At 41.9% G+C, this 26,101-nt stretch overlaps 1 protein-coding gene across 3 annotated transcripts in view; it reads left to right on the top strand.

Moving 5' to 3' along the window:
• LOC121193612 (receptor-type tyrosine-protein phosphatase F) overlaps positions 1-26,101 on the top strand; it is a 157,770-nt gene that overhangs the window by 25,393 nt on the left and 106,276 nt on the right. For 2 of the 3 annotated variants that reach the window (XM_041056008.1, XM_041056005.1), the window contains exon 1: positions 12,120-12,428. The exons of the other annotated variant lie outside the window; for it this stretch is intronic. The gene's annotated coding sequence lies outside the window, so the exon portion shown is untranslated. Of the gene's footprint in view, positions 1-12,119; positions 12,429-26,101 lie in introns of those variants that run through there. 3 annotated transcript variants of the gene reach the window in all.

Below are 26,101 nucleotides of genomic sequence, written 5' to 3'. Positions count from 1 at the left end.
TATTTTTATATCTTTGGGGTGGTGCTCCTTTTGTCTCGGTAATGTCTTTTGTTGCCGAAAACAAAGCCACCTGGATCCTGTGTAAAATCCATAGGGGGTGGACAGGGTAGACGAGGATGTATCCTGTTCACGAGGATGTATGGACTATCACAGGGATTGTCAGTTCTCATTTGTTTATTTCATGGCAAGCACTCTGGCGACGCAGACTGACTGGCTCTCCTTGAGAGTATCTTGTGCATGTCAGTCTGTATTATTGATGCAGAGAACCATGTAGAAAGGATAGGCCTCAAGGATGTCTGTCTCCGTGAGAAGGAAAACCTCTGTTGCCCCTATTTTCTAACCTTTCTGAAGCGGCAGACTTACCAGGGTTGCGTGCACTTTTTCAGCAATTTCCTGCTTGTACCAAGTGTTACAGACATTTACACCTGGAAGTAGGGATCCTAATGCTAATTATGACACCTAAAATCAGATTCCATTTAACACCGGTGTTCTTCTTTCTCCTTCTCTTTCAGAAATGTTTATCTCACATTTTGAAATTGGTTTGGATCGTTAACATGACACCCTAACTACTCACTCACTAATTAGCTATAAGTATTATAAGGTGATCATACATCAAAATTATTTTCTGGCTTATGCAAATTTTAGGGATAAATCTGTCAGCTGTTTTTTGATTAATTGCTTGGCTGTTTAGCTCAGAATAATGTCTTGTCTTGTCCGACTCCCAAACCCAAAGTGATTCAGTTAACAATGATATAACACAGAGGAGGGTCACAGTGTTCACATCTGAGAAGCTTGAATCAGCAAACTGTTGATAATGTTATAATTTTATAGCTTCACTGACTAGGAAACAGTATTTAAAGGAGGTCGGTCTTGTATGACTGCAACCCGATCACCTTAATTAGATTGGTGCCTGAGCTGACCCGTCATGTTAGAATGATGCATCAGTACCTGAAATTGTAGTTTTTCACTGTTGGCCACTGATCGGTTCAAATGAAATGAAGGAGGTTAAAGACTTTCTCCTTGGTGCAGACTTCCCCAGCTGGCATTCAAACCAGACTTGGCTGATGCTGCCCTCTAGTATACAGCATACATTACCTCTGTTTGCAGCTTTCAGTGTGTGTTTCACTGCCTATTAAATTTAGGGCTGACACTAAGCTTGCTGAGACTTGTTTGCCTGCATATAATGCTGCTACTCATAATTTTAATGTGGAGGGTTGTGTCTTAGGCTTCACGGTGTCCTAAAATTACGTTACAATATTCGGTATTTAAAAACGCAAGACCTGAGCCAGGTGAGCTCACATACTTTGATACACTGGATTTCCTGCACCTTAAGTGAAGACATTGCTATCGTCTGTGGACTCCTAGCATGACTCCCGCTTTCCACCTTTGCAGTTTGCATAGAGGTTTGATAAACCTGACACCAGGAGATGGATTTCCCAGCCAACCTAGCTCTGAAGTAATGGGAATCCAGAGCGTAACAAATGGTGGTGCCAGTACAGAGCTGGCTCCACTGGGTGTGCAGGTGGTCCTCCATTCCCCTTGTCAAACCCCCCCCACTACTCCCCCAAAGTGGCCATGGAGACTTGGGCAAGATTATTTTAGAGTTCAGGTTACAGACCAGCTCTTTCACTACCTATTAGTCACACTCCAATTTCTGTGATGGGGATTTTTTTTACTGTCCCCTCACATTTTGTAAATGTATACACAGCCTTTCCCCCTCAGACTTGAAAGGTCACAGCATGTTTTTGTAATTTCTTGTCTGCTCTGATTACTTTCATCTTAACTGGGGTGCTGTGCCCCTGGAAAGCTGATGTCGTTTAGCTTTTACATTTGGAGATTGTTGTGTGGTCTCCATTTCACACAAATGATGAATAAAAGGTTTGCAGTACAGTTACTAGGAAATGTTCATTTCACATTTCAAGTTAAAGAGTTCAAAGGATTTCCCCTTAGACTGGATCCTTACAAATCCTGGCCCTCACTGAGCCAATAATGTGTATTGATTGGATTTTACTGGCCTGTGTGCACTTGCAAATGGAAGCCTGTTCGTTGTTTTATCCAGGAAACGCTACAGGATTTTGTGTCTGTTAGCATATCAAGGCAGGAGAATGTGGATTATTTTGAAGTCACTAAACTATGAGAGTTAAAGAAAAAAATGTACACAGAAGAAAACCCATAAATCATAAACCCTGACTCTTATCTGATGAGCAATTCATGATAGGCAATCAAACAGCAGGCTGACTGGCATAAGCTAGTAGTTTACTCTTTAAATATAAGTATTAAGCTAACGTGACACCCTTGTCGGGTTTAATTGTTAAGAGTTGATGTGGCTGACCAACTTGGTGTTTAAAATTTGAGTCGTATTTTGCCCCAGAGACTGTTCTCATTCCCTCACTTGTATTATGTAGTTACAGTTTAACTACTTGATTTAAATTGCCAATTTAGTTCAGGGTTTTTGACATGTAGACTAATTTACATAGTCAATTTAGGGACACAGGGTTAGTTTAATTCAGCAGTGAACATATTTTTCTGCCATGGTGGCTGTCCGCCCACAAGTGTTGGCCATCTGGTGACACAATTTCAAAACCTCTCCCCAGGAAAATTAGGCGTAGGGTTTCCAGAAGAGTTATTTTCCCCAAGAATACGTTTTTATCACCAGGGTATTGTACAGGGGGTGGACACAATAACATAAACACCTGTACAGTGTAATTGAATCTGACACAATGGCCGTGATATAAATACTGTCTGTTATAATGTTCCTATTTAGCTGCGGTTTTCAAGGCTGTATGTCAGTGGTGTGAAGGATATTCATGTTATTTTATCCCTCTGCATAAATAATGCTGTCTCACAAATTAGACCAAAATAAGAATAATTTATTTCATTTTACAGTCTTTGAATAGTTGTAACCTTGTTAGCCAGTTGCCCTTTTGTTCTAAAATCTTTTTTTTTTTTTTTTAAAGGTTCTTAAATAGAAAATACATACTAACTATACAGATGTTAAAATTAGAACTCATTTGTTGCAGTTACACTTTTATTTTCAATATAAACTATCATCCAAATTTACATAAACTGTCACTTGGATGCACCTAAAATGTGAGATCCAGGTTAAAAGTCAACATTAGCCAGTGGCCTGGCTTGCATTCCTAGCAGGTCTCATTAATGTGTGGACATAATTTTGGCCACCACCTTGGTGTGGCAAGTATTTGTATTTAGAAGATAAATCCATATACGGAGGTCACATTTAAGTGTCAAAGCATCAGTGTGTTTTCAGCTTTGCCACATCCAGACACAAAGGTCACACTGAAAAGACAAATGTAACCCCAGCCATTGACGCCCAGTGACAGAGAAGTGGCATTTGTCCACTGCAGTTGCTGTCCTTAATATTGCCAGAGAAATAACCGGAGTGGCAAAACTCATTACAGAGATCAGACTTGATCTGAACATTTTCCTAGCGGGAAGCCTCTTCATAGCGGAACACCAGGCGAAACGCATCAGGAGATGCTGAAGGAAATTACATCACGGTTCACCTACCATTTTAGTTTGGGGCTGTCCGATGGGATCAGCTGCATGGCTCAGAGCAGAGGGATCGACTTGTGGAACAAGTAAGGGCCGTACCTTTTCGACAGTCTAACCTTAAACCATGCAGCAGCTCTTAAAGGCTGACCTGTGATCATGATGGCATGCTGTGTTTACTGGGTAGCGACACCCCCATCGTGACCTGCAGTATGGATTTGACCTCAGCCCGAAATATTTGATTATTGTGGGAAGGGGTGGGGGTGTTCGGGGGTGCTTCAGTGTTACCAGCGCGGTGGCCCCATTAATGCCACTCTGGTGGGTCAGACAGTAGGGAGCCTTAATGGAATTTAGTAACGCTAAGAATGCTGATCCCTTTGCCGCGCCCAGTGCGAACACTCAGTGATACTACACCCTTGATACGAACAAACCAATTTCATTTTAGGATAGGGTTTAGTTTTATAACTGAATAACTATAATAACTTCATATCTGAAAATAATTAAACGTTGAATTTGTTTGGCAGTTTAATGACATTTCACTCCTCAAGGTTCAATATTAATTGAGATCTTGACTCTAAGTGGATTCAAATGGTGTTGCATCTACTTTCATCTGCTCTTTTTCTGATATTAGCCTCATTATACTCAAGGTTAGGGATTTTGGAAGGGAAACAAAAGGGTTAAATATAAGTAAATCAGTAATTAGAAGTAGAACACATGGTTTTGTTCACATCCCTAAAGTCGCTGCTTGGTTTTTCCTTCACATGATCCACTGGTGTTTTAGAGTGAGCTGACAACTTTGGCCTGACTTGACTGTCAAAGTCCCAGAGGTCTTAGCAAGCTCAGACGTTGAGCTGAAAGCAAGAGAAGGCAAACATATGGAGGAAGACATTCTGGGGGAATGTTTTTGATACCCTTATACATTTTCCACTGAAATGATCTAATGATCTAAAACCATCTACTAACACCTAAGGATTAGTAGATAGATAGAAATAGAGGTCCTTAAGAGCATGGAGCTTGGTGGTTAGAATTTTTATTGCTGCGTAAATTAAGGTTGGGATGTGCAGGTATTTTTCCCAGACTAGGTTTCCACAGGCAGAATTGTCTCTGAGGTTCAGTGAGGTTTTTTTTTTCTTTCTTTTTTCTTCTTTCGCGCCTCAGAGAGCAGTGCACTTTAGCACTTTACATTTAGCAAAACTTCCCCATCAAGAGGTAAAAACGGCACAGACAGACACACACGGCGCTCTGGACTATTTGAAAAAAAATGTACCTTCCCTCTGGAGCACCTAAGCTCAGATCCTGGTCATTATTAGCTTGCTTCTTTAGCCACAGAGTCTTCCTTTATAACGAAAGAGACCAATGCTCTGAACCGAGTTTGCCTGATCTTCTGTGCACCAGAAATCCCGGAGATAAGTAATAGAAGGTCTAACACTTAAAAGGCTAAATGAAGTTGAATGGGAGGAAAGGGAAATGACTGGCTTTCTTCTCCATTAGCGCTCAAATTAATCCACTCATTCCTTCTCTATAAATTTATGAGGCACCGATTCTATAATAAGACGTTTTATGTTGAATATTTAATTTTCTTAATTATTTTGGGATACCTTTCTAGTCCTTTGTTGAAGTCCATTTGTTTCTCCTCGTTATGGATGGCTAATGGGGAGAACAGCTCTGAGGTTTTCTGTAAAGCTGGGCTAGGCTCAGATTAATGTTTAGCTTTGGTCAGTTATTTAGTAACATATTGAATGTATTTTAAAACACTGGGCATTTAATTTTCAGGACAGTCATTCTATTTAAAGTTTAGACTTCAGATTTAGGCATTAAATATGACAGTAAGACCACCATTCATTTTTTTAATCAGTTTTTTCTACTTGTAGTTTTTATAACCTTGGATGCTAAATATTAATTTCCATACAAAACGTCATGTAATTTTAGTTTCTTTTTATGTTGTAGAATGGTGACTTTGCCATTGTTTCTCCATGTGTTCACTGTTTTGGTCAACAGAGGGCCCTTATCTTTCTCTGTCAGTCAAGCCATTGTTGAAGAAAGGGACCCTGCAAATGCAAAATGGCACGAGTGATGGATTACTCTTTTATTTGGCAGGCTTTTCATCTGTTGAAAAGCAGTGTGTGTGTGTGTGTGTGCGTGTGTGCGTGTGTGCGCGTGTGTGCGTGTGTGCGTGTGTGTGTGTGTGTGTGTGTGTGTGTGTGTGTGTGTGTGCGTGTGTGCGTGCTCACACATGCATTTTTTTGGTGCAGTGTATTTTTAGATTTTTCTCGCTCGTTTGGAAGAACATGAGCTGATGTTGCAAAAGATACCTGACTTGTGAATGTGGAGCGTTTAAAGACAATTTACCTGCAGTTTTACTCAGAATTCCAAAATCTCAGATTCTGTTTTAGGTTTTTATACAATTAGGTACTGCACACGGGAAGAAGAAGATGTGAAACAGACTACACATTTAAGTTAGTCTTAATCTCGTTGTTGAATAGCAGTCTGGCCTACACCAAATTTTATTTTTACTATTTTTGATGTACAATATGAGTGTAATAATGTAACTATTTAGATATATGTTCAGACTTTTAAACTATTTATTTACATAGTCTAAGCCAAGAGCAAGCAGCCCATTATCAGTTATTCATGCACGAGGCTCTCTAATATAATTTGTGGTTTATTTCCTTTTAGCAGTGGGAGCAGCCTTCTCCAACAGAGGGAATAATTTCAAGTCCCCCTCCTTTTGATTCCAGCAAAGTGATGCACTCTGGTGCAAAGCTTGGGGAGATTTCCTAATGAGAGCCATTAACAATGCTGAAGTTGATTTGTGTTTTTGAATGCATCTCTTTGTGTCCAAGTTGTTTTTCCTGCATGCCAATGGGAAATTATTAGAATTATAAAATGCTTTATTAGAACACTACGGGTTTGCTCTGTGGAAAAAGTAATTTCTTTGAATCGCGAGAAGCACTTCACAGAGTCATACTTTGTTTTTGCCTAATACTGGTATTAACATTGAATATCCACAAAGCTTCAGGTGTTTTTGAAAAACAGTTGACACTTTTCTCTGTAGCCAGTGAGACTACTTGTCTTCATGAGTGCTAGCACCTTATCCTCTGTGTGAGGCAGAAATTTATTGAGGGAAGGCATCTGGAAGGCTGTCTTGTCAGAGACAAAGTGTAGCCTCCTCAGGTTGGAAGAGACTGTTCTGTGGGGCTTCTATTAGGAAACTTTTTCAGATTTATCAAAGTCCACCCAGTGCACAGCATTCTTACTCCATCTGAGGCACCGTAGAAAAGTAGTGGCCCCTGTTTGGATTGTGTTCTTGCCCTGTTCTTTTGTACATTGTGTTTTTGTGTACAGGTTTCATACTTGCTTTGCTGCCATATCGCCCCTAATTTTTCCTCTCAATGCGGATGTCTGCTTTAGAGTAAAATCCACACTCAGACACTTTAAAAGACTACATTTGGCATTGTGTAGTCAATTATCCTTATTCTCTCAAGATTTCTGGCCAAATGTAAATGATAGAGTTTATATCACAAACTGCTCTGTAGAAATAACAGTAGTTTGTAGCAGATAATTTCAAACGTGAGATGAAGACAAGGTTTACAAACACTCAGGAAGAAATACATTCTAGAAGAAGCAGAGATATCAATTTCTTCACTCGAAACGGCCCCACAAAACAGGGTGCATTGTGGAAACAGCTTGCATCTTTGCAGGTCTGTTGACAGTAGTCTGTGAAATGTAACACTGCTAAACAGCTGGTCACAGCACACCACAGCATTGTTCTCTCTCCACAGCGACTTCTCCTTGATTGGAGAGCTAACTAGGCTGCTTTTGCACTCGCTCTCCTCTTTTTCTCAGAAGGCGAGACGTCTTACGTTACCGTGGTCTCGTAACATTTCAGTAAACTTCAAGGAGGCAGATGAATGAGATTTGTTGAGATTTTTGTTGTGTGTCAGTGCTGAGGCGGCTGCCTGTTCCAGAAATGCTCCTGACAGCAGCCTCTGTGGAATGATCATTGATCAAGAAAAACAAATAGAGACCTGAAAAGTAGACCAGAGGGAGACATATTCAGGTGAGAAAAGAAGTGAATTGAACCATGCAGGCTGGAGAGTAGGGAGTTGATGACATTGAAGGTCACCTGCTAAGACATGTTTGGATAAATGAAGCCAACATCCATATCATTGATTGCCAACTTACCCTTTGAAGTTGCACAGAATTGCATCGAGTCCCTTGTCTTGCACGCTGTTCTTGACCCTGCTGTGTGCCTTGCCGCTCAGTGGGGATCTCCGTACTGCTGGAGCAGCAACTATTACTCCCCAGTAGGACTGTGCAGAAAAATTAGGCATGCAAGATGAAACAATAAAAATGATGCTACATCACTAGTGCTCGCCTGTTACAGACATTACCACCTCCCGTATTGCAAATTTCAGCCCAGAGCGACTTCTCTGAGCCACCCGCTTCTTTGCTTTCATTGCCACCCCCGTACTCCTCTCTGAGTGCAGTATGCAAGGAAGTCAGTCTCTGGAGAGGTTCAGGGAGCACAGGGAGCCAGAGGGTAGAGAGGGGGCACAATGCTGTAAAGTGCCTCAATGTCGCTTCATTTCCCCATTTTAATTGGGCTATCTAAATGCATCCCTGGTTTGTCAATACCCGCCGGGGTCCCAGATAAAAATGATTTGTCTCATGCATTCTGCGGCATACTCTGCTGTTCCCCTTAGAGAGCATGCCCTGCCAGTTGTCAGCAGCAGAGTGTAATGGAGAGCACTCGTTGTTTTTGATTTTCAATAGCAGGAAAATAGGTGCCTTCCTCTATCAGTTCTACCGCTCTTGTCTTAGTCGTTTTTCTTTTTTCTGTACTCTCATTCTGTCTGTAACTAACAAGTCAATATAGGCACGTAGGCACACCCGTCTGTATGGACACATATAGGGAGACAGGGGCACAGGACACATGTACAGATTCACATGCTCTACACACACCGACACATATATATATATATAGAGGCGCGCACACATGCCGGCACTCACTGAAGGTCAGCACGGTGAAGCCAGTCTTATCTGTGTTTTTATGTGCTCTGTTTCCCCACTGTCCTTGTCTTTTTCACACCTCCTGTTGCCATGTGCCATCACCTTGCCTCTCAGCGCAGGAGCCAGTGTTATCTGCAGACAGTCCTGAGAAAAATCCAGGGCCAAAAGTGTGCCCTTAGTGTTTGGAATGTGGAGCACCATTTTGTGCTAAACTAGATACTCTGTGCAAATGCTGCTCTTTTTATTCTCATAAGCGATGGATGATAATTTGGTAGTCTGTGTCAAGGGGATGACATACAGGAATGTACAATTAGACGTATGCTTCCTCATGCTTCCTGCACAGTTTCAGCCAAACCCTATAACTTATGCTGTCGCAGATCACAGGCTGAGGTTAAATGTTACGTTGATGGTTTGCGAGAACCCTTAACCCGTGTTTGTAAATTATGACATGATCCATGCATGTGAAATAAGTAACAGCACGATTACAATCTGGAGGTAAATTACTCAACAAACACGCAACAGCAGTAGCCAGGCCTCGGTAAATTGTGAATTGGGCTGGGAATTCTAAGCTAACAGGTGTTGCCCAGCTGTGCTTTTGGACATGATGACATAGTGCAAGTCTTAAGAGCCCATCAGCAGCAGCACACTGACTTTCACAGCTCAGTGTTTACGACACAGGTCAGCATTTTTTCACTGGCATGCAGCCAGAATTGTGCTTATCTGTGACCCTTCTGAATGGGGAGATAAAGCAGCTCTATTTGGATGCCATTTTAAGCATGCTTTTTCTAATTTAATTATTTTAGAAAATAGATAATAGTTCGCTTAGATGTGGTTTTAGACGACCTGACACTGCATATATATAAATACATAAGATTCATTCAGTGAGCGTATGCTTTTCTGATGCTACACCAAGAAATTTTTTTCCCTTTTTTTTTTTTTTACCTTGAAGTTGAACTTTGCTAAAAATGTTTTGGCAGACTTGTTAGATGGTGCAGACAGTTATATTGATAAAGCCCTGGGCCAATGTGATTCATCTACAGCAACCAGCACAAGTTCCCATCAGATGATGACTGTAGCTGCCACAGAGGAGCTGAGGTGTCTGGCTTGATCCAGGTGTTCTTCACCTGCAGATAACTGGGGCTGATTTTGTACATTCAGTAACTCAGAAAATAAAGCCTGAAACTCCAGAAAAACATTGATCTCACAAAATTAAGCTTTCACTGGAATCTATTAACTGGGTATTGTTAGCAGACTGGCTTAAGTCTGGGGGAGGCTGGCTCCTTCAGATTGAAGAGGTTGTCAACCTTTTTCAAGTCTAATGAAATGAGCGGGGGATGGGCGGTTGTCACAGTGTTATAAATTCTCAGACTTGGTAGGGGGTGTTTCCAACTCTTTTCAAGCTTGTGGGGGGTGGGGCAAAAGATAAGCCCTAAAACTGCGTGAGCTACAAGAACTCACTTGAGGCAACAGTTTTAATCTTGCATGGGGGGGTTATTGCTCAGTTCCATTTGTGTTTTAAGTCTTACTTTGCACTAAAACGAGAATACACCACATATGAAACGGCCCGTGTTGTGCAGCTCACACACTACACTATATCACTGTACCTTACAATTAATTTTTCTCTCCCACTCTTCTGTTAAGACGAGCAGTCTTTACTTCTTCTGCTCCTTTTACTTCTGTAGGATTTGTGCAGCAATTTGATTTCAGATGAATGTGACATTTGAGCTGGAACAGACTGTTCACACCCACAAAAATACTTTTTATCCTCTCCTCAGGGGTGTGTAGGTGTAATAATTAGTTTGCAAAAAGGGTGACAGGTTTCCAGAATGTCCAGATTGTTCTCCTTTTTGCAGATGGCTGTGATGTAAATTTTAGGAAGCTTTTGTCCACAGTGCGTGCTTGAAATCTTTTTTTTTTTTTAGTTAGTAACATTAGTAAGATTATTGCAGCACATACATCTGGAATATATTTATATTTTCGGCTGTTCAAATTGAATTACATTTTAATCAGATGACCCAAATCCCATTTGTTCTGAACTAGAATGAAAGTTAAAGATAAAACAATTCTTTCTCTTGCTGAAAAGTCTGTTGTGTGCACAGATACGCAGCCTCCAGTAAAATCAGACTGTCTCCCATTGTTAACAACAAAGAGAAATGTAGAACACGTTGCAATTCGCCGTTTCCTTCAGCAGAGTTTAAGCCTAGAAGACATTCAACTTTGCTGCTCTTAGAGGAAACATTCATAAGTGCTTTTTAGAACCTCTGAATCTCTTTTATTACGTTGGTTTCTTTTAGGTACTGTACCGTATCAGCAGCACTGCCCTGTTTAGATTAATAGGAATTCCACGAACAAACAGTATGGCAATGCTTAAAGATTAATTTCCCTTTCTGAAAGTATCATTATATAATGATATAGCTGTTATGTATAATTTAATTATTAATGCAACACAGTACTATAAATGGCCTCATCTAAAAACATTGGTCCCGGTCTAGGTCATGGTTTGCAGCGTCAGCAATGTCACTGATACACTGAAAAAAACAGTGTTACGTTGAGGGTGAAACACTGTTGAGGAGTTGCTGGATGAGTAAAGTTACAGTCCACACAGTATTATTGGGATAAATGAGCAAACCTCTCCCCAAGGTCCCGAGGCTCTGTGATCTATTAAGGCGCTGTCGTCTCGGATGGTGAATCTCAGAGAGTGAGGGAATTTTTGGGGGGGAAGAGAATGGTTGTGCTGACATCCTCTCTCAGTGCAATCCCTTGTCCTTGTAGAACGGAAGAGAAAAACAGCACCAGAGGCTGACTTGGCTGTTCCTCTGAGCTCCGTCATAAATCCGACTGAACATTTCTGAACATCTGTTGTGGATGATTAGCTCCATGGCTAGCAGAGTTTGACCGAAGGGAGTGAGAAGCAGTGTGTTTGGGGGCTCTCTCTCTCTCTCTGTGTGTGTGTGTGTGTGTGTGTACACTCTACGCCTTGCTGATTTAAGAATGAGGATTTTGCATATTTATCCTCACCCTTCTTTTCTTTTTTATTTTTTGTGAAAGATAGAGAAGGCCAAATTATTTTTGAAACACTTTCATTATCCACAGAACATGTTACTGGACATGTGTTAAATTGGCACAGTCCCCTGGCGATGCTTATATGTTTCAAGGTCACTAGTGTGTTAACCCCTTTGTTTCATTGATAATGACTTGCAAATTGATTTTGAAATACATGCAGGAGTTCCATTTAAAAGTAAAAAATGTAGATGCTGGACTCGTCAGATAGCCTGCCCTCAGTTCGTGATAAACCAGCATATGAGCTTACGTTAGCTCACATTCTTTCCGTGGGAGGGCCATAATGGAGTCTACTAAGCTACGGGAACACAAAACATCACGTGTGCTCGTACCTCAAAGCTTCTTTTTTTTTTTTTTTTCCCCCCTACATGCAGGTGCACCACAAAATTGTCTTTCATTGGTCAAGGTTCAAAAGGTAAGGCCCTGCAGCCTCCTCCCTCTTCCCCACTGAAATTTGACACCAGTGACATCACTTGGTGGGTTTGGCTTCTCCCAGGCAGCCCCTGAACACCCGCTCAGTGTGTGAACAAGCTCTGCCTCTGAAGGATCTCTCCCCAAGCCACATTGCTCTATAGCCACAGCTGGAAACGTATTGCCGGGGAGCCAAAAGACAGTTCCCGTGGTGTAATGAAACGCTGTGAACGGAATAACTGAGCAGGAACTGGAGACTATCTCTCACACACGTTTTTTTTTCCATAAGACATCTTTCAAGGATAATCTTTTGCGGATACTGCTGGGTTTTCTTTTCTAGGATTTTGGATGCTATCTTCCTCTGGAATAAGTGCCTCACAATAAAAAGGAATAGAAGGGATTTATTTGTAAGAGGACCTAATTGACATGCATAGGTAAGTGTAACTTCTGCACCTCAGAAATGTTGAGTATCAGTGAAGAAACAAAAGTTATTACTTCTTACAAGAAGAAATGAGGCACAGGTGCATTTTTTTGAAACTGACTGAGCTGTCCCAGACTCTGAACTTAATCTGTCTGTATCTCCCGGTAGCAGTGTGAGCTATTTTTCATCTCGGGATATACCTTTTACAACTTGCCTCTTACAATAAAAGTAACAAAGTAAGTTGATGTGTTACACTTCAATGGTCAGGTATTTTCTTACTATTCTTTTGTCCCCTTTTCTTTTGTCCTTGCTCACTCTTGCTTGTTAAGCCAAAACAATAGTTTAACCTCGTCTTGGCTTAGCTCTATTGGCTGGCTCTCTGGCAAATTGCCCTGTCTGGAGCGAGCCCTCCCCTACGTATTCAGAGGACTTTGAATAGAAGGGCCATAGAACGTCCCCTAGCTACCGCTGCTAAGGTGAGGCACCCTGCCGTTACTGCATTAGGCCTACACTGAGGCCAAACAACCTGTTTTTCCAGTTGTCTTTATCTCCTTGGGCAATCTGGAGGGTAAAGTTTCAGCGACAAAAATTCCAGTTCGAAGGAGACACTGAAAGGCTTTGAAATCCCAGATAATTGTAGAGGGGAACTTCTGGAAGTCACAAATTATGATTTTCAGAAAATGTTCAGGCCTCGGTTTCAACAAAGTATAACTTGTATGACATGTTTCTTGGCATGATTTAAAGGTTTACAGTTTGTTTCTCTTTATCCTTGATTATCAGCTATATCATAGTTGAAAGAATTTTTTTGTCTTTCAATTTTTGTCTTTCTTTTTGACTGAAGACACCTGAAAACCTTTTGCACCTTAATTTCAACAAAGATTAACCGGCTCTTAATGATCCCTTCAGCTGTAATTATGTCTTAAATCTATATCTGTCTATCTATCTATCTATCTAGCTGTTTTTTCCCAACATAAAACTTTTATACTCTATGAGAAACTTTTGGTCTGAGTTCATCTTGCTCTTGGACACAATAAATGTGAGAGTTGTTGCACAACAATATTTTTGTTGCTTAATACAAGGAGCTGGCATCAGTGGAAAAAATATCCTTTTTGCAACTTGCTCTTTTCCATCAAAGCTGTCTCAAGATTTCAAAGAACGTAGTGTAGACAGCACGTCTGTCTCGTTTTGTTTGGCTGTTGAAATGACTCGACTTCCCCACGGGTCTGTCTTACTGCAGTGGGAACTTTATGTTTTCTCTCTTAGTTGTACCAGATCTGAGCTCGCCTTTTCAGTTTTTATTTTAGATTTTTTTTTCTTTTTAGTTAATGATTCAGGAGTACAACCCTCGCAGTGCAACTCACCCCCCGTTAGTCTTGTCTTGGAGTGGTAACCCAGACTTGATTAAAAAACTGACCTTGAGTCAAAACTCAGTATGTCCACAACTGTTAAAATGTCTGCTCAGCTGCTCAGTAGCATAAAAAAAGAGACAAAAAACTGTCAGCCATGGTCATTTGTACAAACAAAGCCAACTCCTGTCCACACTGGGTGACCCGTAGGTCGTCTTCCTTCACCTCCACCATGCAGGGCACTGACCCTTCATTCCTCTTTTACGACTGTGCCTCAGTCAGTTCGTCACCGGCAGTGTTCCAGAGAAACATCAAGTGATGTCTCGGATATGACCTGAGGAAATTGCCACGGTCATTTGTGTACCGTTTCTCTTTATTAGATTCCCTGACCAAACATACAAAATATCCCTCACTTAAATGACTGTCCTGGCTGGAGCCTTTCCTTCTGAATAAATTACCCTGTGTGGAACAGTCAATCACTCAATCGCTCTCCCCATCGGATTCCTCAAAAGTAATTATGGGCTAGGCATATGGATTTTTCCGTAGAACTTGATTTCTCATCATCGGTGAATTGGGTGATGTGTAATGGCCTTTTAACGCATGATGGATCTGCTTAATCACTCTCGTCCCAGTTGGGACATGAAAGAGGTTGCTTACAATCACAGATCAATGTCTGTGAAGGCGATTGTGTCAGTGGAGCCAGACATGTGTCTATGACACATACCGTAAGAAGACAGGAAAATCGTCTAGCTTTTGTTAAGTTATTAAAGTTCAAAGCTTTGTTGTAGAGGCTGCATAGAGTTGTTTGTTACAGGGTTTCAGACTTTAAAATTACAGCCGAGGCGGGATATTTTTCATTTGTTCTTGCATCAGGAATTGTTCCCTGATGGCGACAAGGTCATCAGTAGTTGTTTTATGATGACAAGGCCCAATTGTCAATCCTCTGTTCTGTGCTAAATAACATGTTTATGCAGCGAGGGGTGAGTGAGCCAGATCCGTACTGCATAATGTGCGATGTCAGTCAGCGGCCACCGCCTGTGTGATGTGTTAGCTGTGCTGATAGTCACTTTCTGGTCTCAGTTGTGACACTTCTTTCTTGCAGACAGTCGCTCATTCATTGTGACAGGTGCTGAGGAGAAGGTTTAGAAAAAAGGGCTTCTTTACCACTAAAATCACCAGTGTTTTGACAAGAACGCTTTTCCTCAGCTGCCCCAAGCAGAGAGCTCATTTGATTGAACTACGTCTATGCCTGTGCTTTGACATCTACACGGGCTTGCTAAACACATGCTAAGGTTTTGACATGAGATCATATCCAAATAAGCAGGCAGGTTTATTTTAAGTAAGGTGATGCTATTTTTGTTGCCAATTAGGGATGAATAGAAATTGTTTTGGAAGAAAAAAACCCACTACATCTGTGGCAGTGCAGCTTTAGCTCGCTGTCTTTTAAAAGTGATTTGAAAACAAGTGGATCACAGTGCTTAGGCTTAGATCATATTCTGCTCTTTTCTTTCCTGCTGCCCTTATCTGTACTTTTTTCCTTTGCATTATATATTCTATTCCGCATTTTAAATGTATCTACCCATATTTTATGCCCAGTTATAGCTCAGCCATCAGAGGTCTGTTTTGTGCTCATAGCCTTGCACCTTTCATTTAAACCTTAGCTCTATGCATTAGAGCCATGGGTTTCTCAATGGGAACACAAATCCGCTTTGCCAGAGAGGACATTTCCCTCCTTGCACAAAACTCATTTCAATTCCACATCATCCCATTACGCCTCCACATTGATTGAAACAGCCTCCATTTTCAGGGGCAGCTGCATTTTTTTGTACTCTGTATGTATGACAAGGCCACAGCTTATACTTGTGCATGTGAAATATGCAGCAGTGCAAGTTGCAGACATATAGTGGCCATGTCAGATATAAATTCTGCTGTGCTTTTAACTATTTTCTGGAAATAGGAGAAGACTAGGGGCAACTGCTTTTGCTCTGTTTCGTGATCCTGTTCATTTCCTTCTATATCATTGAGTTACTGTATGATACTAGGCTAATATCTTACACTTTATTTTTTTTTTCTTTTTCTTCAGAAAGACAAGGTCAGATTGGTCGCCTGTGGGCTGCCATTAAATGGAATTAAAGGTCACAGCTTTACCTTGCTCTTTAGTATGAGGGAATAACTGTGATGCTAAACTGCAGGAAAGCAAGTAAAATTGATTCTAGGCTTGATTTATTTGGTGCTTAGTTCTGGGAGTACAGTCATGTGGTTGATTTATCCCTCTGCCTTGACCAGCACCCTTGTTTGCTCAGCCTCCCAATTTCTCCAAATGCCTCGCTTAAACTCCACATTCCATTCGATTACTTTATCAGCTGTCCTGTCACTTCCTCCTGAGTTTTGACGTCTTTTTCAACAATTCACTGCTGCTGATAGCAGTAAGTAGGACTAGCCTCTCACCATCCATGAGGTGTCATAAAATGGGATAAGAAGTCTTCACATTCTTGGCTGCTCATACACAGACTTGGATGTAGTCATACTAGCCTCTGAGAGTGCAGCACATGTGTTGCATGTTTTACAGTGAGACGTATCCAGCATCAGCATTTTGCGTCTGCTCATCTTGCTGTTCATCCTCAAACGCAGGCAATGGCTCTTCCTCCTGCAGAACTCTCGGGTCCCTGGCTTGTTTTGGGAAGATGGATGGAGATTCATTTGGTTTCATTACAATACCTGACTTATTTATAGCCTCCCTGTGCAGCGCCTTTTGGCCCACTGTGGCCCTGTAAGGATGCTGGGGGCTGAGGCGTTGATGAAACATTCCTGTGTCCAGGGGGTATTCTCTGAGGAGAGCAGTGCTTGTTTAAGGGAGGGCAGCAGGGTGACAATGGAAGAACCATGGGCAAGGTCACTGAAATCTAATTCCACCAGCCCTGCCTAGCTACAGCATTCCTGCTTTCCACTACCAAAAGTCTTGCACTGTGGGGGTGTTGGGATGTGTAATGATACCCCATAGCCCAACAACATGGGAGAAACTATATAATGTGATCTGGTCCCATAAATGTAGTTAACCCCCCAAAAAAGCAGGGAGGGCGAACTTGATTAGAAAAAAATAGTTCCCCTCAAACACACTTTGGAGTTTGGAGTTCCACAGCACCAATCCCAAACCTTTATCTGGATCTCCCCCTTCAGCCGCAGAGATTACTGCCTCACAACCCTGGAGCAGGGATGCTGTCTGCCTGGTAATTTGATGGCTAATCCCCAGCCTCTTCCCTACAAATCTCTTCCCTGATAAAGGGGTTGCTTCTACATTAGTAAACATGGGAGACTCGGCTGCCTTGGCTGACAGGCAGACAAGAGGACTGGTTGAGGAAAGGGGAAGTAGAGGGATAACCAGTCCCCCCCCTTTATAGTCAGTAGGAAAGCCCCTTTACATCTTTTGCTGTAAACTCAACAAGCCTGCTCGTAAGGCGATCTAATTTTATGTATGAGGTAAATAATGTATAGGACATTTTTGCATGTTGGTTAAAGCATGAGGACAGTCCCTCGTGCTCAGTGTCTCATGAGGCTAGTGGTTTTAATGGTTTGCTGTGAATGTCTCAAAGTGTTGTGCTTTACAGAGAGTTTCTATACAGTCCACTGTTAATGCACATTCATTAGCTTTTTGACCTGAATATGTTATCCTGATGATCGCTGTGTTACTGCCACGGCTAGACATGATGGCTCACTTAAAAGGAACTCACTTCCTCAGATCTTTCTACACAGGCTTACGCTCAGCTGTATGGACTTGACTACAAAACCAAGCACCACTAGACTGCAGGCTGTTGTAGTCCTCATAGAGTTTTATTAGGAAATGTCGGCCTATGCCCCTTAAATGATTTCTGTTTCCTGGGTGATTGTTCACCTCCTGTGATGGTGCACCAACAGATCAACAGAATGCTAAGCCTGGGAACCAAAGCTGACGCCTTGAGCCAAAACATGCTTAACCAAGTTTAACAGCTCCTGGCAAGATAGCATTTAACCACTCTATGAGGCAACTTCAGCTTGATGACTGCACCAACGGCAGTGATGGCTTCTCATTTGTTGACCTGACAGAGGCACTTTAGGCGTCAGGGTGGATCTGGTCGGGTGAGTGACAGGTCCTGTCCCTGCATGTCTTTCTGTATGTGTAACGGCCTGGTGTTCAGTCAAATCATTGTCAGAGAGTGAGATATGTCAGGAGGAATTTGGTGAGATCTCTGTTTTCACTACATTGCAGACCAGTCAGACATCACGACTAGATAAATGAAGTGCAGTGAGGGCTCCAAGTTTTGCATGTTTGTGCTTTTCTTTGACTTTGTAATCATGTTTGCAAATGCAAGCACAACACTTTTGCCTCTACCCACATGTCCTTGAACAACATATTTGTATATTGGTGAGTCAAAAAAATGTAGTCATAGCACTAGTTCTGCTCTTATTTCATGTTTTTCGTTCATTTTTCAAAATGTCATTGTAACGCTTGAAGTGACCTAGTTTTTACATTTTACTGATTTTTCCTTTAATGGCACTAGTTTATTTTTTGAAGATTACATCTCTGGCATCTTCACTTATAATTTCTGCTTTTTTTTCATTGACCACTTGATCTAAATACCACTTGATTGGATGTATTTGCACTGGCACAAAATCACTAGAGAAGCTCTTGCCTAGATTTTTTTTATGAAGTGGATTTTTATCTAACTATTTGATTAGTCAGTAAAATGACTCACGGTCAACTCTGAATTTCTTTAACTGGATGTGTCCAAGAGATTGTGTGTGTGTGTGCACTCTGAGTGTATGTGCTGTGTGTGTATGTCTTGTTAGTCAAGCTACAGAACAGTGACTCGACACTGGTGGTAATTGATAGTCTGGAGGCTGTCTCAGCTGCAGGTAAATCCTATCTGTAGCTGCACTGTGAGGCAGAGGGGTGGGGTAGGGGAGAGGGTATAAATAAGTCTACCAAGGACTAGGGATTTCAGAATAACTAGATGGATGGATGGATGGTGGTGGTGGTGGTGGAAGAAGACGGCAGGGTGATAGCAGGAGAAATGTTTAATATGGCTGCGGTTTTCCCTTGAGGACAGTTAAAATTTCTTCAAGATAGCACCGGCTTAAATGTACATTTAGGCTCCATTTTTCTCAGGAACAATTGCTCTGAGGAACAGCCGATCACCCCATGTCGTCTTTGTTCTGTATCCATTGCTTGCCTAGCGCACAACGCTAAGTGCAGAGGCTTAGATGTGGCTTTTGCCTCTTTTGAAACACTTCCATCAGATTGACAGAGGGAAATTCAGTCCTGTGCTTTGCCGGGGAGTTGTACTGTAGAGAGAGCGAGCAAGAAAGGATAGAGAACAGTGGAGAGAGAATGGCCCCGGTGAGAGATTCATAGGTAGTAATGAGGGCGTTGGTGGAGTGCAGGTCGTCCTGTTGTGGCTCCGGCCTGTCAGTATAATGGACCTTGCTAGTCAGCTGGCAATCGATTGCACTGCTCACAACCTCGCCCGCCTGTTGTTCTTCACTCTTGCTGTCTGTCAAGCTGCCACCCAGAGATGGAGGACGAAGCAGAATCTTCTCCCAGACGACAGATACAGTGTCCAGATACTTTCTCATTACCTGAAAGGTGGCCTGAGGTGAGGTGTGGAGAAAAGGCAGGTCTGACTCCACATCTCCAGCCAATGTAACTTAAAGAGATAGCCTCAGGAGTAGCATCCTAATTAATTCCTGTTTATTTTTTTTTGCCTTTGGCTTGTAACTCTCAGCATTCAGTTGCTTTATTCAGTAGTGAACTACACGTATGGTTTTTTTTAGGCCTGTAACTAATTATTTTATTAGTTATTGGTGAATTGGAACCAGTAAATATTTGTAGTTTTCACTTGATAAACACTTACAAAGATTATCGGGTGTTCAATTTTTGTTGGTTGGTGAGTAAGAAGATTTGGGGGCATCTGCCTCTGTTACCAATAGAAATACAGTTTCCTGCTCTACTCACATCATGCAGGACAAAATGTTGGATTAGGCACTCAGTGAGGACAGACGTGCCAGGTTAGTGGCAAGTTTAGAGTCTACATCTTTGTGGTTTATTGCTCTGTAGTACAGTCATAGTTTTTAGGGAGCACTGTACATGTCTGATGGACATGGTCTAAGCTTAGAGCCCCTGCTTCTCTTGCCCTTTATCCACCGGCCCCTGCCTATTCCACACTCATCTCTTTTACATTTTAAATCCTCAGGCCTCCGGAGAGAGATGGGGATATATGGTTCCATCTGCTCCGGCAGACTGGCTCATGGCTCATAGAGAGAGAAAGAGACAGAGAAGGAGACATGGCCAGAGAGAGAGAGAGAGAGAGAGAGAGAGAGAGAGAGAGAGAGAGAGAGAAAGGAGGAAATAGGGGGATGGAGAGAAACAGAGACTGACAGAAAGACAGAACGGCTTATTAGAATCTCGCCTTTTCTCACAAGACAAGGACTGAGAGGATAGCTGCCTGGAATAGAAGGCAGAAAGGCAGTTGGATTAGGACCTTGGGGATCTTCTTTTTCCACATTTGCAATGGCAACTAACCCTTGTTAAATCTGTTAGGACTTAACTGTTTCAGGTAGACCAGTCTTTGCTTTTCTTTGCGGAGCACATAGTTTTTTTTGTTTCAAGGTAGGCCTCAGCATAGCATGTGTTTGTGTGTGCCTTTTAATTCCTCCAAACACATTTAAATAGAGCCTTATGCTTTGCCTCAGACACCATCGGGCACAGTGTTTCTGTTTCCCACCACAAATGCATGATTATACTGGAGGTGCTTTTCCCAGCCCTCTCTGAGTTAGTCTAACCCTTCCCTGTGTCAACACTGGGTTTGTTCTTCTGTACCTTGGACCACAGAGGATTGTTTTCCCTGTATCTTTTATGTGCACTGCTGTAAGGTGAAATAATAAAACCACTGTGTCAATATACCATTTCATCCTCGTATTTCAGCTCTGACTGAAGACAAACAAGGCCAAAACCATCCAGTATGGTATGAAGAATTCATTCTCATAAAGTGACTGTAGACTACAGTCACATGTGCTTCTGTGTTTAGTGGTTGCATGTCCTAAGTGAATATCATTGCTGATAGAACAGTTCCTCAGAAGCACATTTTCATAAAAGAGAGATAATGAGCTGCTTTCCAGATTATAGTACAAGCAGGCCATCCACCCTTGTGCCCATAAACGGGTGACTGATCTTTTTTCTTTTTTTTTTGATTAATAGCCAGTGGTAGTGCTCTGGCTATTTTATTCACAGCCAATTTAAATTTTGAAGGTATGAATAGGCAAACCCCAATTTCTGTAGAAATACTTGTGTACAAAGTAGAGAGAATAAGGAAAATCTCACTTGTTGAGTTCTCAGAATGATGAAGAAATCCTGCACATCCAGTAATGCCTTGAAGCAGCCTGCTCACTGATTTGCATTATTTTCTGCAATGCCTAGACATATTAAAGTAATGGAAAGGGTATAGGGAATTGTCTACTAGCCGCACAATGTACACCCCGAAAGAGCCCAACCCTAGTGCAGAGTATTGTGGCAAACAATTACCAGAGTTGCTGCTCTGTCACTGCGCACTGAGGCCACAGCTTCTTTCACGTGACGGCCTCTGGAGGGTCCCTGCTGGCCAAAGCGCTTCACTCCCAGGCCGTTACAGTCACTAATCTGGCCTGACACCAAGCTGATTTACAATACCCCCCCACCCTAAGCACTGACTGACTAGAAGTAATTGATTTAGAACAGTGTAGACACCTGCTGAAGAGTATGAAGCCCTCTAAAGCCCCACCAACCCTCTTATACAAAGTAAGGCTGACTATTCTCACCTCTGTGCCACCTGTGGAACATGAATACACTTAAAGCTAAAGATAAAGGGACGGTTTCTGTCCAAGTTGGGCAACGCTATTGAGAGAACATGCTTATGCAGCGTGTTTTCAGTTTGTATTGTGTTCCATATCTTCCCATGCTCTATTGTAGATCTCCAATGCTTAACTTTTTTTTTTTTTAAATATTTCAGCTCTTTCTCCTTCTTGCTAAAAATCCACCTATGATAGAGCCATGGATTGAGCTGAGCCCAGACAACAGCCTGTGTTTGGCCAGCTATTGATCTATGGAGCTCTGTATTTGCCAGTCGTTCTGCTCACATGCCTTCACCCTGTTTGTCTTTTACTGGTGGAGACGGGGCTTTTTGCCGAGGAGGTGGTGAGGGTGTTGGGGGGGATTGAAGTCCTCTGCGTGGTGTGAGGGGGGGAGCCCGTGCCTTCTGTGCTGCCTGCCTAGTCATTTTATGGCACCATCTGTCCACAAGCAAACCGTCAAGTGGTGACGTCTTAGCTCATCTTTCTCGCTTGACAGTGTGAATTTCCTTTTGATATATATGCACATCTGCTGTTGAGAATGCGTCTCGGTTTATATTGCTAACTTAATGTTTGGCCATGGCACAGAATCATTCTTAATTATGCAGTAATTCATGTGTATAACTCTCTAAAACGCAAACAAACACAGATATTAAAACTTTTTTCTATCTTTGTACTCGGGAAAGGCAATTGGCTTTTAGAGACCCTGAACTGAATACAAAGCTTTGATATTTTATCGCTCTCTGTTAGTTTTATATAAGCCCCAGGAATTACAAATTGGCCCGAATAATAACAAAAAGGTTTTGTATTTTTGTACCACTTCCTAAAACAGTCAACACAGATAAACAACAAACGACAGAAAGAGATAAACTGTGAGGATTTAGAAGCTAAATAATAAAATAATGTTAATACCTACAATAAGAAGCGGAAGTGTCAAAGTAATTCTGTTGGTATGTCAGAAAACAGGATGAAATTTGTAAGAAATATGAGTTTTCCATACCCAAGCCATCTAATTAAAGTATGCTTAAGATGAACTGGTTTATATTCCATTGATATGGCTCCCAGGTTTGGTTCCACTTTACAGAGAGCTGTTTCATACAGTCGATTGGTCCAGGTATACACAGCATTGCTTTTATTTGATGAATGTCTGTTTTACATTGAGCCTGCTTTTTGATTTATTGCCGGCCCTTTGCCCAGCACTTTGTACTGCAAGCCATTTTCTCCTTGCTCCGCAGCTTGACAATGCCAATAATCACTCTCCAATAAATTCAAATGGAAGTGGCACTCTGGTATGTCTCTTCTACTCTGTGTAATACATATCAGTGTAATACATATCACCTTTCATTCCCAGATTGATTTGCAGCTGAAAAGATTGGTAGCCCCCCAGAGGTGATTGTAAATCCCCACTTCAGTGGCAATTTTATGGAGGTGCTCGAGTTTTGTTAAATGTTCACTCAACCAGACTAAATGCCAATCGACAGTGTATCATATGGGTGAAGCCAATATGCAGTGGTCTTTGCATTCTGTTGAGAGGCAAGTTAGTGCCTGTGTCAGGACATTATCAGGCGTGTGGTGCAATAAGTTCAACCCTCACGTGTCCCACATTGCGTCACAATGCGTCATCGTGGCTCTGTGTCATATGTTGTAAATGACTGCATATATTTCACATGGCTGTTGCATTATTATACTTTATATTATTGATGTGTCCTAAATTATCTGCCTGATGGATTCCTTTGAGTCATCCACACTGGCAGACACTTTACTCATCTGAGTTGTTACCTGAGTGCTTTTATTGTAGGTCACTGTAATCAGTGCTCCCTACGTTCTGTTGCTCAACTTAAGGAAGTGCACTCGACTGTTATGGGTGTTTTTCAGTCTCTCAGTCTTCTCCAAGGCAATAAAGCGTTAACAATTAACTCTGTGGAATCAGCTTGTAAACAGAAATACTGTAGAGCTCCATAGGTCACAGGACATTACCCTTTGTTAGGCGAATTTCAGTGTAGCCCTGTAAAAAAAGACATGCACCATCAAGTCTGTGGATACAGCAAGGCTTTCAGAGTTGGAGTGAAAACCTAATTTGGTTACTTTACACTTTCATTTTGCAATATGTGGCCCACCGGCTTGCAGTAATTCTCCTGGGGTCTTGTGGTGTGCGTTCACCGCTGAGGTATAAAAAAGGAACACAGACTTGTGAGGGTTAGCCTTCTAGGGCATGGAAAACTAATCAAGGGCCAAAACACTGCTGTCGAAATTCAGCTTGTAACTGTGTTTATGGAGCCGTTGCAGGCTGCGCCAACACAAACCGCTCCGTTCTGGGTTTATCACCTCCAGAGATGTCCATGATTAGCTTCCCACACTGCTAGCCATATATCTCAGCTGTCCCACCTCCCCACGCTCAGGATGACCCATTAAACAGAGACGGAGAAAGAGAGGGAACATGAGTAGGAGGGATGGAAACGATGGAGAGCAGAGATGCTACCTGTAGTTAGTGTAATAGTAGTGTTTACGCAGCCTCTGCGCACTCTCTGCGTAGCTATGTCTTGCATTGTCTGTTTGTACACTGCCACTTCTGTATGGGTGGCCACTCCCTTGCCACACACAAACACACACACACACACAGGGGATAATAAGTTGAATGACAGGCACCTGTGGGTGGCAAACAAGCAAACAGGGTAGGTGTGTATTTTTCCTTAAATTCCCCTCCCCGTTGAACTCACACAGAAACTCTTTTGTCCTCTACAGTTTACCGTTTGAGATGTTCACGTTCCATTGTTCCCTTCTTAATTACTCCACTAAACCTCTTAGTCTTCTGCCTATTATACAGTGTATATACTGTATATGTCACGCTCTGAAATACAGGGAACTCCCCCGACACTCATCTCTTTTCTAAAGGACTTAGAGAGTGGATGCCCTCATGAGTGGCTGGCCATTTAGGGTTATTTCTTCTTCTGTATCAATTCAGTAACCTTCTCTTCTCTTTCATGGTGTCTTTGTGTTTAGATAAAATGCTGCCACCACAGGATCCTCTCTGTGTACAGACGATATATGATCCTGACATCTTGACAAATTGGACAGAAAACCCAGTGCTGCACCATAAATTGTGTTTCGTCTGGTTGCAGACCTCTGAATCACCACCTTCATCTCAAATTTTGTGAAGTAATTCAAAGTAATGAATTCAGTGGTGCTGTTGTGAATGGCTGTTCCTTAACAGCAGCTAACCAGCCTAGGAAGCTTCAGGCTTGAATTTATTAAACCCAGCCTCCCATGTGTTTCTTCAATAACATGTTCATGTTGTAAGCGATAATGAGGTGGAAGGATCTAACAAATCTTTGACTTTGCCTTATTATTTTCCTATATTGGCACCCTGTCTGGGTTAGTCAGCTAACTGTGTTTGCATAAATAGAGTATATCAACAATTCTGTTCTTCATAAACTTGTTTAACCTGTACTAACTGTCATAATTCTGCCGTTCACAGTTTTGAAAATATGTGGATCTTTGCTATATATTGTGGCATACTGATTTATGAAATATTAGTTTAGTTTGTGCACTGCAATTTCAAACTGCATTAATTTAGATCATCCTCTGTGGTAGTAAAACAATTTAGCTCCTGAATTCATCCGGACTAATTAATTTGATTATTAATTAGAATCTCAGTTTCTGGTGAAATAATCTGAATGATCATTTCAGCCATAATTATGCAGTGCTAACTTTTTCTTTCTCTCGCACACTTTTCTCTCTCACTCACACATACACACACAAGGATTCACATACAATCTCACAAGGGCAGACATCCACCCCTACATGTTCTTACTGTTTTTCTCTTGCTCTCCCACATAGTGGCAAACAATGTCTTCCTGTGTTCTGAGCCACATGCTCAGATTTTGGATCGCACTGCACCATTTCCACGTTGATGCCCTGTCCTTTTCTCACCGGCACCGCCGTCGCAACACAAACGCACACGGTGGCAAGTGTTGTCCCACAGCATTTGTGTGCAGCTGGGAGGCACCAAGCTGCACTGGGATAAATAAGTAGCTAAATAAATAAAGAATAAACCTCGCTCTAGGAATTTGTCTCATTGAAGATGAAAAGCATCTGCCTCTCTCTGGCATCTGCTGTGAAAGATATCCCTCCACCGCCAAGGGTTTGGAGCACGGCGAGTAGCCAACTCTATCAGCCTCACTCGCTTTCTCTATCCACCGACATGAACCAACGCTACGCTGGCGTACATAGAAATGAGTGTCAAAACAAATTTGTCAGCCAACAAACTTGATATGAGTTACGCTCATTTTGCAAAGCTAACTTGGGGTATTAACTTGAAATAAAAATGGGGCCTAAATGTCTTTAATTCTGGTTGCAGAGTGGGGGTGTGATCCAGTTTCTTGGCACCCTGAGCAGTGCATTTGTGCATTCTTTTTCTTTTACAGACTGCTGCAGATTAACACACCAACAATGACCTGCATTCTCGTTACAAGTGAAGGTTAAG

Source organism: Toxotes jaculatrix, chromosome 14 (genome assembly GCF_017976425.1).
Source record: "Toxotes jaculatrix isolate fToxJac2 chromosome 14, fToxJac2.pri, whole genome shotgun sequence".
Lineage (NCBI taxonomy): Eukaryota > Metazoa > Chordata > Actinopteri > Toxotidae > Toxotes > Toxotes jaculatrix.
Note: the sequence above shows the minus strand (reverse complement) of the source record. Positions and strands in the feature narration are given on the sequence as shown.